Here is a 12,006-nt window from a genome sequence, read left to right on the forward strand (position 1 = left end):
CTATTTTGTCTGATGTAAGTATAGCTACTCCTGCATGTTTTTGGTTTCTGTTTGTGTGGGATACCTTTTTTTTTTTAATCCCTTCACTCTCATTCTACGTGCTTTACAGAGGAAGTGAATTTCTTGTAAGCAGCATATAGTTAGGTCTTGTTTTATAGTCCATTCAGCCAGTCTATATCTTTAAATTGGTGAATTTAATCCATTTATATTTAAGGTTGTTACTGATAGATGAACTTACTCCTGTCATTGTGTTGTTTTTGGATTGTTTTGTATATCCATTTTGTCTCACATGTCCGTGTGAAGAGAGTCCACCAACAGGCTTTGTGTGAGCAAAAGGGCTGTTTACTTCAGCTGGGTGCAGGTGGGCTGAGTCTGAAAAAGGAGTCAGCAAAGGGTGGTGGGATTATCATTAGTTCTTCTAGGTTTTGGGATAGGCGGTGGAGTTAGGAGCAATGTTTTGTGGGCAGGGGGTGGATCTCACAAAGTACATTCTCAAGGGAGGGGAGAATTACAAAGAACCTTCTTAAGGGTGGGGGAGATTATAAAGAACCTTCTTAAGGGTTGGGGAGATTACAAAGTACATTGATCAGTTAGGGTGGGGCAGAAACAAATCACAATGGTGGAATGTCATCAGTTAAGGCTATTTTCACTTCTTTTGTGGATCTTCAGTTACTTCAGTCCATCTGGATGTATACGTGCAGGTCACAGGGGATATGATGGCTTAGCTTGGGCTCAGAGGCCTGACATTCCTGCCTTCTTATATTAATAAGAAAAATAACATAAAATAGTATTGAAGTGTTGGGGCAGTGAAAATTTTTGGGGGTGGTATGGAGAGATAATGGGTGATGTTTCTTAGGGCTGCTTCAAGCAGGATTAGGGGTGATGTGGGAACCTATAGTGGGAGAGATTAAGCTGAAGGAAGATTTTGTGGTAAGGGGTGATATTGTGGGGTTGTTAGAAGAAACATTTGTCATATAGAATGATTGGTGATGGCCTGGATATGGTTTTGGATGAACTGAGAAACTAAATGGAAGACACAAAGTCCAAATAAGAGAAAGAGAAAAACAGGTATTAAAGGACTAAGAATTGGGAGGACCCAGGACATCCAATTACAGAGTGCCCAAGAGGGTTCAGCACAATCACTTGCTTGGTTGGTGAGTTTTTGGGCTCTATCCTTGACAGAGTCCTCCTTTTTAAGTAGGATGCTGAGCTTGGTGAGGTGTGTTTTTAAAAGACCATTAGTCCATTCTACCTTTCCTGAAGATTGAGGATGGTAAGGGGTATGAAGGTTCCACTGAATGCCAAGAACCTGAAAAACTGCTTGGGTGATTTGACTAATAAAGGCTGGCCTGTTATCGGACTGTATAGAGGTGGGAAGGCCAAACTGAGGAATTATGTCTGACAGAAGGGAAGAAATGACTGTGGTGGCCTTCTCAGACCCTGTGGGAAAGGCCTCTACCCATCCAGTGAAAGTGTCTACCCAGACCAAGAGGTATTTTAGTTTCCTGACTAGAGGCATGTGAGTAAAGTCAATTTGCAAGTCCTGGGTGGGGGCAAATCACTGAGCTTGATGTGTAGGGAAGGGAGGGGGCCTGAACAATCCCTGAGGAGTAGTAGAATAGCAGATGGAACACTGAGAAGTGATTTCCTTGAGGATAGATTTCCACTATGGAAAGGAAATGAGAAGTTCTAAGAGGTGGGCTACTGGCTTGTAATCTACATGGAAGAGGCTATGAAATGATGACAGAATAGAATGGACTTGTGAGGCTGGAAGATTATTTTCCTTGGTCAAAGAACCATTTGCCTTCTGTGGGAAGAGACTGATATGTGGAAGTTTCAGTGGGGGAGTAGGTTGGAGTGACTGATGAGAAGGAGAAAAACTGCCATGAGGGATAGAAGATCGAACGCTAGCTGCTTCTTTAGCTACCTTATCAGCATAAGCATTGCCCTGAGTGATGGGATCTGATGCCTTTTGATGGCCCTTGCAGTGAATGACTCCAGCTTCCTTTGGAAGTAAAGCGGCCTTGAGAAGAATTTTTTATATTTTATTTTATTTTATTATTATTATACTTTAAGTTTTAGGGTACATGTGCACAATGTGCAGGTTTGTTACATATGTATACATGTGCCACGTTGGTGTGCTGCACCCATTAACTCGTCATTTAGCATTAGGTATATCTCCTAATGCTATCCCTCCCCCCTTCCCCTACCCCACAACAGTCCCCAGAGTGTGATGTTCCCCTTCCTGTGTCCACCTGTTCTCATCGTTCAATTCCCACCTATGAGTGAGAACATGCGGTGTTTGGTTTTTTGTCCTTGCGATAGTTTGCTGAGAATGATGGTTTCCAGTTTCATCCATGTTCCTGCAAACGACATGAACTCATCATTTTTTATGCCTGCATAGTATTCCATGGTGTATATGTGCCACATTTTCTTAATCCAGCCTATCATTGTTGGACATTTGGGTTGGTTCCAAGTCTTTGCTATTGTGAATAGTGCCGCGATAAACATACTTGTGCATGTGTCTTTATAACAGCATGATTTATAATTCTTTGGGTATATACCCAGTAATGGGATGGCTGGGTCAAATGGTATTTCTAGTTCTAGATCCCTGAGGAATCACCACACTGACTTCCACAATGGTTGAACTAGTTTACAGTCCCACCAACAGTGTAAAAGTGTTCCTATTTCTCCACATCCTCTCCAGCACCTGTTGTTTCCTGACTTTTTAATGATTACCATTGTAACTGGTGTGAGATGATATCTCATTGTGATTTTGATTTGCATTTCTCTGATGGCCAGTGATGATGAGCATTTTTTTCATGTGTTTTTTGGCTGCATAAATGTCTTCTTTTGAGAAGTGTCTGTTCATATCCTTCACCCACTTGTTGATGGGGTTGTTTGTCTTTTTCTTGTAAATTTGTTTTGAGTTCATTGTAGATTCTGGATATTAGCCCTTTGTCAGATGAGTAGGTTGCGAAAATTTTCTCCCATTTTGTAGGTTGCCTGTTCACTCTGATGGTAGTTTCTTTTGCTGTGCAGAAGTTTTTTAGTTTAATTAGATCCCATTTGTCAATTTTGGCTTTTGTTGCCATTGCTTTTGGTGTTTTAGACATGAAGTCCTTGCCCATGCCTATGTCCTGAATGGTAACGCCTAGGTTTTCTTCTAGGGTTTTTATGGTTTTAGGTCTAACATGTAAGTCTTTAATCTATCTTGAATTGATTTTTGTATAAGGGATAAGGAAGGGATCCAGTTTCAGCTTTCTACATATGGCTAGCCAGTTTTCCCAGCACCATTTATTAAATAGGGAATCCTTTCCCCATTGCTTGTTTTTCTCAGGTTTGTCAAAGATCAGATGGTTGTAGATACACAGCATTATTTCTGAGGGCTCTGTTCTGTTCCATTGATCTATATCTCTGTTTTGGTACCAGTACCATGCTGTTTTGGTTACTGTAGCCTTGTAGTATAGTTTGAAGTCAGGTAGCATGATGCTTCCAGTTTTGTTCTTTTGGCTTAGGATTGACTTGGCGATGTGGGCTCTTTTTTGGTGCCATATGAACTTTAAAGTAGTTTTTTCCAATTCTGCGAAGAGAGTCATTGGTAGCTTGATGGGGATGGCATTGAATCTATAAATTACCTTGGGCAGTATGGCCATTTTCACGATATTGATTCTTCCTACCCATGAACATGGAATGTTCTTCCATTTGTTTCTATCCTCTTTTATTTCATTGAGCAGTGGTTTGTAGTTCTCCTTGAAGAGGTCCTTCACATCCTTTGTAAGTTGGATTCCTAGGTATTTTATTCTCTTTGAAGCAATTGTGAATGGGAGTTCACTCATGATTTGGCTCTCTGTTTGTCTGTTATTGGTGTATAAGAATGCTTGTGATTTTTGCACATGGATTTTGTATCCAGAGACTTTGCTGAAGTTGCCTATCAGCTTGAGGAGATTTTTGGCTGAGACGATGGGGTTTTCTAGATATACAATCATGTCATCTGCAAACAGGGACAATTTAATATCCTCTTTTCCTAATTGAATACCCTTTATTTCCTTCTCCTGCCTGATTGCTCTGACCAGAACTTCTAACACTATGTTGAATAGGAGTGGTGAGAAATGGCATCCCTGTCTTGTGCCAGTTTTCAAAGGGAATGCTTCCAGTTTTCACCCATTCAGTATGATGTTGGCTGTGGGCTTGTCATAGATAGCTCTTATTATTTTGAGGTACGTCCCATCAATACCTAATTTATTGAGAGTTTTTAGCATAAGGGTTGTTGAATTTTGTCAAAGGCCTTTTCTGCATCTATTGAGATAATCATGTGGTTTTTGCCTTTAGTTCTGTTTATATGCTGAATTACATTTATTGATTTGCATATGTTGAACCAGCCTTGCATCCCAGGGATGAAGCCCACTTGATCATGGTGGATAAGCTTTTTGATGTGCTGCTGGATTCGGCTTGCCAGTATTTTATTGAGGATTTTTGCACCAATGTTCATCAAGGATATTGGTCTAAAATTCTCTTTTTTGGTTGTGTCTCTGCCAGGCTTTGGTATCAGGATGATGCTGGCCTCATAAAATGAGTTAGGGAGGATTCCCTCTTTTTCTATTGATTGGAATAGTTTCAGAAGGAATGGTACCAGCTCCTCCTTGTACCTCTGGTGGAATTCGGCTGTGAATCCATCTGGTCCTGGACTTTTTTTGGTTGGTAAACTATTGATTATTGCCACAATTTCAGAGCCTGTTATTGGTCTATTCAGAGATTCAACTTCTTCCTGGTTTAGTCTTGGGAGGGTGTATGTGTCGAGGAATTTATCCATTTCTTCTAGATTTTCTAGTTTATTTGCATAGAGGCGTTTGTAGTATTCTCTGATGATAGTTTGTATTTCTGTGGGATCGGTGGTGATATCCCCTTTATCATTTTTTATTGCGTCTATTTGATTTGTCTGTCTTTTCTTCTTTATTAGTCTTGCTAGTGGTCTATCGATTTTGTTGATCTTTTCAAAAAACCAGCTCCTGGATTCATTAATTTTTTGAAGGGTTCTTTGTGTCTCTATTTCCTTCAGTTCTGCTCTGATTTTAATTATTTCTTGCCTTCTGCTAGCTTTTGAATGTGTTTGCTCTTGCTTTTCTAGTTCTTTTAATTGTGACGTTAGGGTGTCAGTTTAGGATCTTTCCTGCTTTCTCTTGTGGGCATTTAGTGCTATAAATTTCCCTCTACACACTGCTTTGAATGTGTCCCAGAGTTTCTGGTATGTTGTATCTTTGTTCTCATTGGTTTCAAAGAACATCTTTATTTCTGTCTTCATTTTGTTATGTACCCAGTAGTCATTCAGCAGCAGGTTGTTCAGTTTCCATGTAGTTGAGCAGTTTTGAGTGAGTTTCTTAGTCCTGAGTTCTAGTTTGATTGCACTGTGGTCTGAGAGATAGTTTGTTATAATTTCTGGTCTTTTACATTTGCTGAGGAGTGCTTTTTTTTTTCGTTTATTCATCATCACCATAGAAGGCTTTATTTTGACCTGTAAACTTATTTGAAAACAATGGACAAAATGCACATTTCATGAAGAAAAAATCTCAATACTTAATAATACTCTTATATAAGTAGGTTTTTGTGTTATTATGCTCTATATGAAAAAATGTCTGGGCATTCAACTATTGGGAAAATGTTTACATATATAGGGATGATTATAAATATTCTTTTTTTAAAATTTTTTTTAATTAAGTATTTATTGATCATTCTTGGGTGTTTCTCAGAGACGGGGATATGGCAGGGTCATAGGATAATAGTGGAGAGAAGGTCAGGAGATAAACACATGAACAAAGGTCTCTGGTTTTCCTAGGCAGAGGTCCCTGCAGCCTTCTGCAGTGTTTGTGCCCCTGAGTACTTGAGATTAGGGAGTGGTGATGACTCTTAAAGAGCATGCTGCCTTCAAGCATGTGTTTAACAAAGCACATCTTGCACCGCCCTTAATCCATTTAACCCTGAGTTGACACAGCACATGTTTCAGAGAGCACGGGGCTGGGGGAAAGCCCATAGATCAACAGCATCCCAAGGCAGAAGAATTTCTCCTAGTCAGAACAAAATGGAGTCTCCTATGCCCACCTCTTTCTACACAGACACAGCAACAATCTGATCTCTCCTTCCCTTCCCCGCACTTCCCCCCCCTTCTTTTCAACAAAACCGCCATCATCCTCATGGCCCGCTCCCGATGGTCGCTGTCTCTTTGGAGCTGTTGGGTACACCTCCCAAACAGGGCGGCCGGGCAGAGCTGCTCCTCACCTCCCAGACACGGCGGCCTGGCAGAGGTGCTCCTCACTTCCCAGATGGGGCGGCCAGGCAGAGGCGCTCCTCACTTCCCAGATGGGGTGGCCGGGCAGAGGCACTCCTCACATCCCAGACAGGGTGGCTGGGCAGAGGCGCTCCTCACATCCCAGACAATGGGCGGCCGGGTAGAGGCGCTCCTCACATCCCAGACGGGGCGGCCAGGCAGAGGTGTTCCTCACCTCCCAGATGGGGCGGCCGGGCAGAGACGCTCCTCACTTCCCAGATGGGGTGGCCAGGCAGAGACACTCCTCACCTCCCAGATGGGGCAGCCGGGCAGAGGTGCTCCTCACTTCCCAGATGGGACAGCCGGGCAGAGGCACTCCTCACTTCCCAGATGGAGTGGCGGCCAGACAGAGGCGCTCCTCTCTTCCCAGACGGGGTGGCCGGGCAGAGGCACTCCTCACTTCCCAGATGGGGCGGCTGGGCAGAGGTGCTCCTCACTTCCTCCCAGATGGGGTGGCGGCCAGGCAGAGGCGCTCCTCACTTCCCAGATGGGGCGGCTGGGCAGAGGCGCTCCTCACTTCCCAGATGGGACGGCCGGGCAGAGGCACTCCTCACCTCCCAGATGGGGTGGCCAGGCAGAGGCGCTCCTCACTTCCCAGACGGGGTGGCGGCCGGGCAGAGGCACTCCTCTCCTCCCAGACGGGGCGGCCGAGCAGAGGCGCTCCTCACTTCCCAGATGGGGCAGCCGGGCAGAGGTGCTCCTCACTTCCTCCCAGATGGGGTGGCAGCCAGGCAGAGGTGCTCCTCACCTCCCAGACGGGGCAGCCGGGCAGAGGTGCTCCTCATCTCCCAGACAGGCGACCAGGCAGAGGTGCTGCTGAGGAGTGATTTACTTCCAACTATGTTGTCAATTTTGGAATAGGTGTGGTGAATACTTTACAGACAAGCAAATGCTGAGAGATTTTGTCACCACCAGGCCTGCCCTAAAACAGCTCCTGAAGGAAGCACTAAACATGGAAAGGCACAACCGGTACCAGCCACTGCAAAAACATGCCAAAATGTAAAGACCCTCAAGGCTAGGAAGAAACTGCATCAACTAACGAGCAAAATAACTAGCTAACATCATAATGACAGGACCAAATACACACATAACAATATTAATTTTAAATGTAAATGGGCTAAATGCTCCAATTAAAAGACACGGGCTGGAAAATTGGATAAAGAGTCAAGACCCATCAGTGTGCTGTATTCAGGAAACCCATCTCATGTGCAGAGACACACATAGGCTCAGAATAAAGGGATGGAGGAAGATCTACCAAGCAAATGGAAAACAAAAAAAGGCAGGGGTTGCAATCCTAGTCTCTGATAAAACAGACTTTAAACTAACAAAGATCAAAAGAGACAAGGCCATTACATAATGGTAAAGGGATGAATTCAAAAAGAAGAGCTAACTATCCTAAATATATATGCACCTAATACAGGAGCACCCAAATTCATAAAGCAAGTCCTTAGTGACCTACAAAGAGACTTAGACTCCCACACAATAATAATGGGAGACTTTAACACCCCACTGTCAACATTAGACAGATCAACGAGACAGAAAGTTAACAAGGATACCCAGGAATTGAACTCAGCTCCGCACCAAGCAGACCTAATAGACATCTAAAGAACTCTCCACCCCAAATCAATGGAATATACATTTTTTTCAGCACCACACCACACCTATTCCAAAATTGAGAAGAATTTTTATTAAAGAGCCATTAATGATGGAGGACCCTTGTGTAGTGAAGAAACCTCTTTCTGCTCATATAACAGCATGGTGGTACAGGATATGGATGGCATATTTAGAGTCAGTATAAATATTGATGTGTAGTCCTTTTGCAAGAGTGAGGGCTTGAGTTAAGGCAATGAGTTTGGCTTTCTGAGAGGTAGTGGAGGGGGGCAGAGTGGTAGCCTCAATGATAGGTGTGGAAGATACTATAGCAGAGCCTACCTTTGCTGGTGAATGGCGATTAGGCCTGGTGGAACTGTCATTAATAAACCAAGTATGATCAGGGTGAGGAACATGAAAGAAGGAAATATGGGAAAATTGAGTGAATGCCAGGTGGATTAGAGAGATACAGTCATGGGGGTGGGGGCCAGCCTAAAACAGTAAGGTCAAGTTGTTTGGACAGAAAGGCTACAGGGCATGGTCCCAGCTCTTGTGTAAGAGTTTTGACCACACAGCCCTGCACTTTGGCTGTGTGTAATGAAAAAGTTGGGATGAGTTAGGGAGAGCTAGTGTGGGAGTAGGTTTTAGGGCTGTTTTTTAAGGAATGGAAAGGAGAGTGGGGAAAGGATTTAGGATTTATGGGGTCAGCTAGATTTGCTTTTGTGAGTTTACATAATGGTTTAGTCAGGATGGTAAAACTAGGTATCCAAAGGCCGAAGTACCTAACCATGCCTAGGAAGGAAAGGAGTTGTTATTTTATAGAAAGGGTTGGGGTTTGGCAGATTAGCTGGACACAATCAGCAAGGAGAGCACATGTGTTTTCATGAAGAATTATGCCAAGATAGGTAACAGATGAGGAAGAAATTTGGGCTTGACTGAAGTAATGGGGGCTGTCCACAAAGCCTTGTGGCAGTACAGCCTAGATAAGTTGCTGAGCCTGATGGGTGTCAGGGTCAGTCCAAGTGAAAGTGAAGAGAGGCTGGGATGAAGGGTGCAAAGGAATAGTAAAGAAAGCATATTTGAGATCCAGAACAGAATAATGGGTTTTGGAGGGGTTGTGGAGGGAGGTTTTGAGGATAGGAGAGTATACGGGTTTGGCACCATGGGGTGGATAGGCAAAACAATTTGGTTGATAAGGAGCAGATCCTGAACTAACTTGTAAGACTTGTCTGGTCTTTGGACAGGTAAAATGGGGGAATTGTAAGAGTTTATAGGCTTTAAAAGGCCATGCTGTAACAGGCGAGTGATAACAGGCTTTAATCCTTTTAAAGCCTGCTGTGGGATGGGATATTGGCATTGAGTGGGGTAAAGGTGATTAACTTTTAATAGGATAGTAATGTGTGTGTGATCGGTTGCCAGGGAGGGAGTAGAGGTGTCCTATACTTGTGGGTTAAGGTCAAGGGATAGGAAAGGAAGATGCAAAGGAGGCTTTGACCTGGGAAAACGGGTGGCAATGAGGTGTGGCTGTAGCCTAGGAATAGTCAGGGAAGCAGATAATTTAGTTAAAATGCCTCAACCTAACAAGGGAACTGGGCAGGTGGGGATAACTAAAAAGGAGTGCTTAAGAGAGTATTGTCCAGGTTGGCACCAGAGTTGGGGTGTTTTAAGAGGTTTAGAAGCCTGGCCATCAATACCCACAACAGTTATGGAGGCAAGGGAACCAGGCCCTTGAAAAGAAGGTAATGTGGAGTGGGTAGCCTCCATATTGATTAAGAAGGGGACAGACTTACCCTCCACTGTAAGAGTTACCCAAAGCTTGGTGTCCACAATGGTTCAGGGGGCTTCCAAGGCGATCGGGCAGCATCAGTCTTCAACTGCTAAGCCAAGGAGATCTGGAAGCAGTCGGCCAAGGAACATTGGATTTGGGCTCCAGGGGCTTTAGGAGCAGCGGCGATGTGAGTTGGACAGTTGGACCTCCAGTGGGGGCCCACACAGACAGGGCATGGCTTAGGAGGAATCCTGGTCTGCAGGCATTCTGAGGCCCAGTGGCCAGACTTTTGGCATTTGAAGCAAGGTCCATGAGGAAGTTTTGAAGGAGGCCCCGAGAGCTGTGGCTTAGATGTTTTGAAGTTTTTGTATGCTGGAGGTGTGGTTGTGGGTTGTCTTACAGCGGAGGCAAGTAGCTGTAACTCAGAAATACGTTGCTACTTGGCTGCCTCTACTCTATTATTGTACACCTTGAAGGCAAGGTTAATTAGGTCTTGTTGTGGGGTTTGAGGGCTGGAATCTAATTTTTGGAGCTTTCCTAATGTCGGGAGTGGATTGGGTAATAAAATGCATGTTGAGAATAGACGGCACTCCTCTGGGGTCTAGGACAATAAAGCATCTAAGGGTTGTTGCCAAACGGGCCATGAACTGGGCTGGGTTTTTATATTTGATGAAAAAGAGCCTAAATGCTAACTGATATGGGAGAGGTCAGATAAAGAAAAAAGGAGAATTAACCTTGACTATGCCTTTAGCTGCAGCCACCTCTTTAAGAGGAAATTGTTGGGCAGGTTGGGGAGGGCTAGTCGCGTAACAAAACTATAAGCTAAACTGGGTGTGAGGAGGGGAGGTGATAGAAGGATTATAGGGTGGGGGAGCAGAGGCTGAGGAAGAATTGGGACCTGGCTTAGCCTGGCAAGGAGCAGCGTGGAGAGAAGGGGAGAGGTCAGATGAGTCCATAGAAAAGAAGGATTCAAAGGACTCAGAACTTGGGGTGGAGACTGAAGGAACAGACAGGAGAGAAAGAAGAAAGATTTGGGATGAATTGCACTGGGAGCAGAGACTAGGGAGAGACTGATGTGTAAAAGAATGCCTGGACGTCAGGCACCTGAGACCATTTGCCCATTTTTCGACAAAAATTATCTAGGTCTCGTAGGATGGAGAAATCAAAAGTGCCATTTTATGGCCATTTAGAACAATTGTCGGGTTTGTACTGGGGCCAAGTGGTGTTGCAGAAGAAAATAAGATGCTTAGATTTTAGGTCAGGTGAGAGTTGAAGAGGTTTCGAGTTCTTGAGAACACAGGCTAAGGGAGAGGAAGGGGGAATGGAGGGTGGAAGGTTGCCCATAGTGAAGGAGGTAAGTTTAAAGAGAAAGGTAGATACATGGAGAAGCGGGTGGGGAGCAGCCCTGGGCTGCAATGTGGGTGAGCAGCCAAAGCAGGCATCCCTGCAATTGAGTTGCCAACAAGGGAATGTGGGTGAATGACCAAGGCAGACATCCCCGTGGTGATCAGACACCAGTGGAGTGTGGGTGAATAATCAGGTAGGTGTCTCCGCAGTGATTGAACACCAAGGGAAGACTGTCTTCTCGAGTCTGTGACTGGCACCAGAGTTTTGGGTCCACAGATAAAATGTGTCTCCTTTGTCTCTACTAGAGATGAAAAAGAACTGGAATTGGAAAGACAGGGAGATTGAAGGGTAGCGAGAGAGGCTAGAGAAGAGGGTGAAAAGACTGCTTACCCAATTTGAAATTGGTGAGATGTTCCTTGGGCTGGTTGGTATGAAGACCTGAGGTCATAGGTGGATCTCTTCACACAGTGAGGGTGAGGACAGGGGACTGGTCCCCCGAAGGAGTCCCTCTGACCCGGGTCTTTTGCACCAAATGTCTCATGAATCCGTGTGAACAGAGTCCACCAACAGGCTTTGTGTGAGCAACAAGGCTGTTTATTTCACTTGGGTGCAGGCGGGCTGAGTCCGAAAAAGGAGTCAGCAAAGGGTGGTGTGATTATCATTAGTTGTTATAGGTTTTGGGATAGGCGGTGGAGTTAGGAGCAATGTTTTGTGGGCAGGGGGTGGATCTCACAAAGTACATTCTCAAGGGTGGGGAGAATTACAAAGAACCTTCTTAAGAGGGGGGAGATTACAAAGAACCTTCTTAAAATTACAAAGAACCTTGATCAGTTGCGGGGAGCAGAAACAAATCACAATGGTGGAATGTCATCAGTTAAGGCTATTTTCACTTCTTTTGTGGATCTTCAGTTACTTCAGGCCATCTAGATGTATATGTGCAGGTCACAGGGGATATGATAGCTTAGCTTGGGCTCAGAGG

The sequence above is a fragment of the Pongo abelii genome, chromosome 6 (assembly GCF_028885655.2).
Source record: "Pongo abelii isolate AG06213 chromosome 6, NHGRI_mPonAbe1-v2.0_pri, whole genome shotgun sequence".
NCBI classification, from domain to species: domain Eukaryota; kingdom Metazoa; phylum Chordata; class Mammalia; order Primates; family Hominidae; genus Pongo; species Pongo abelii.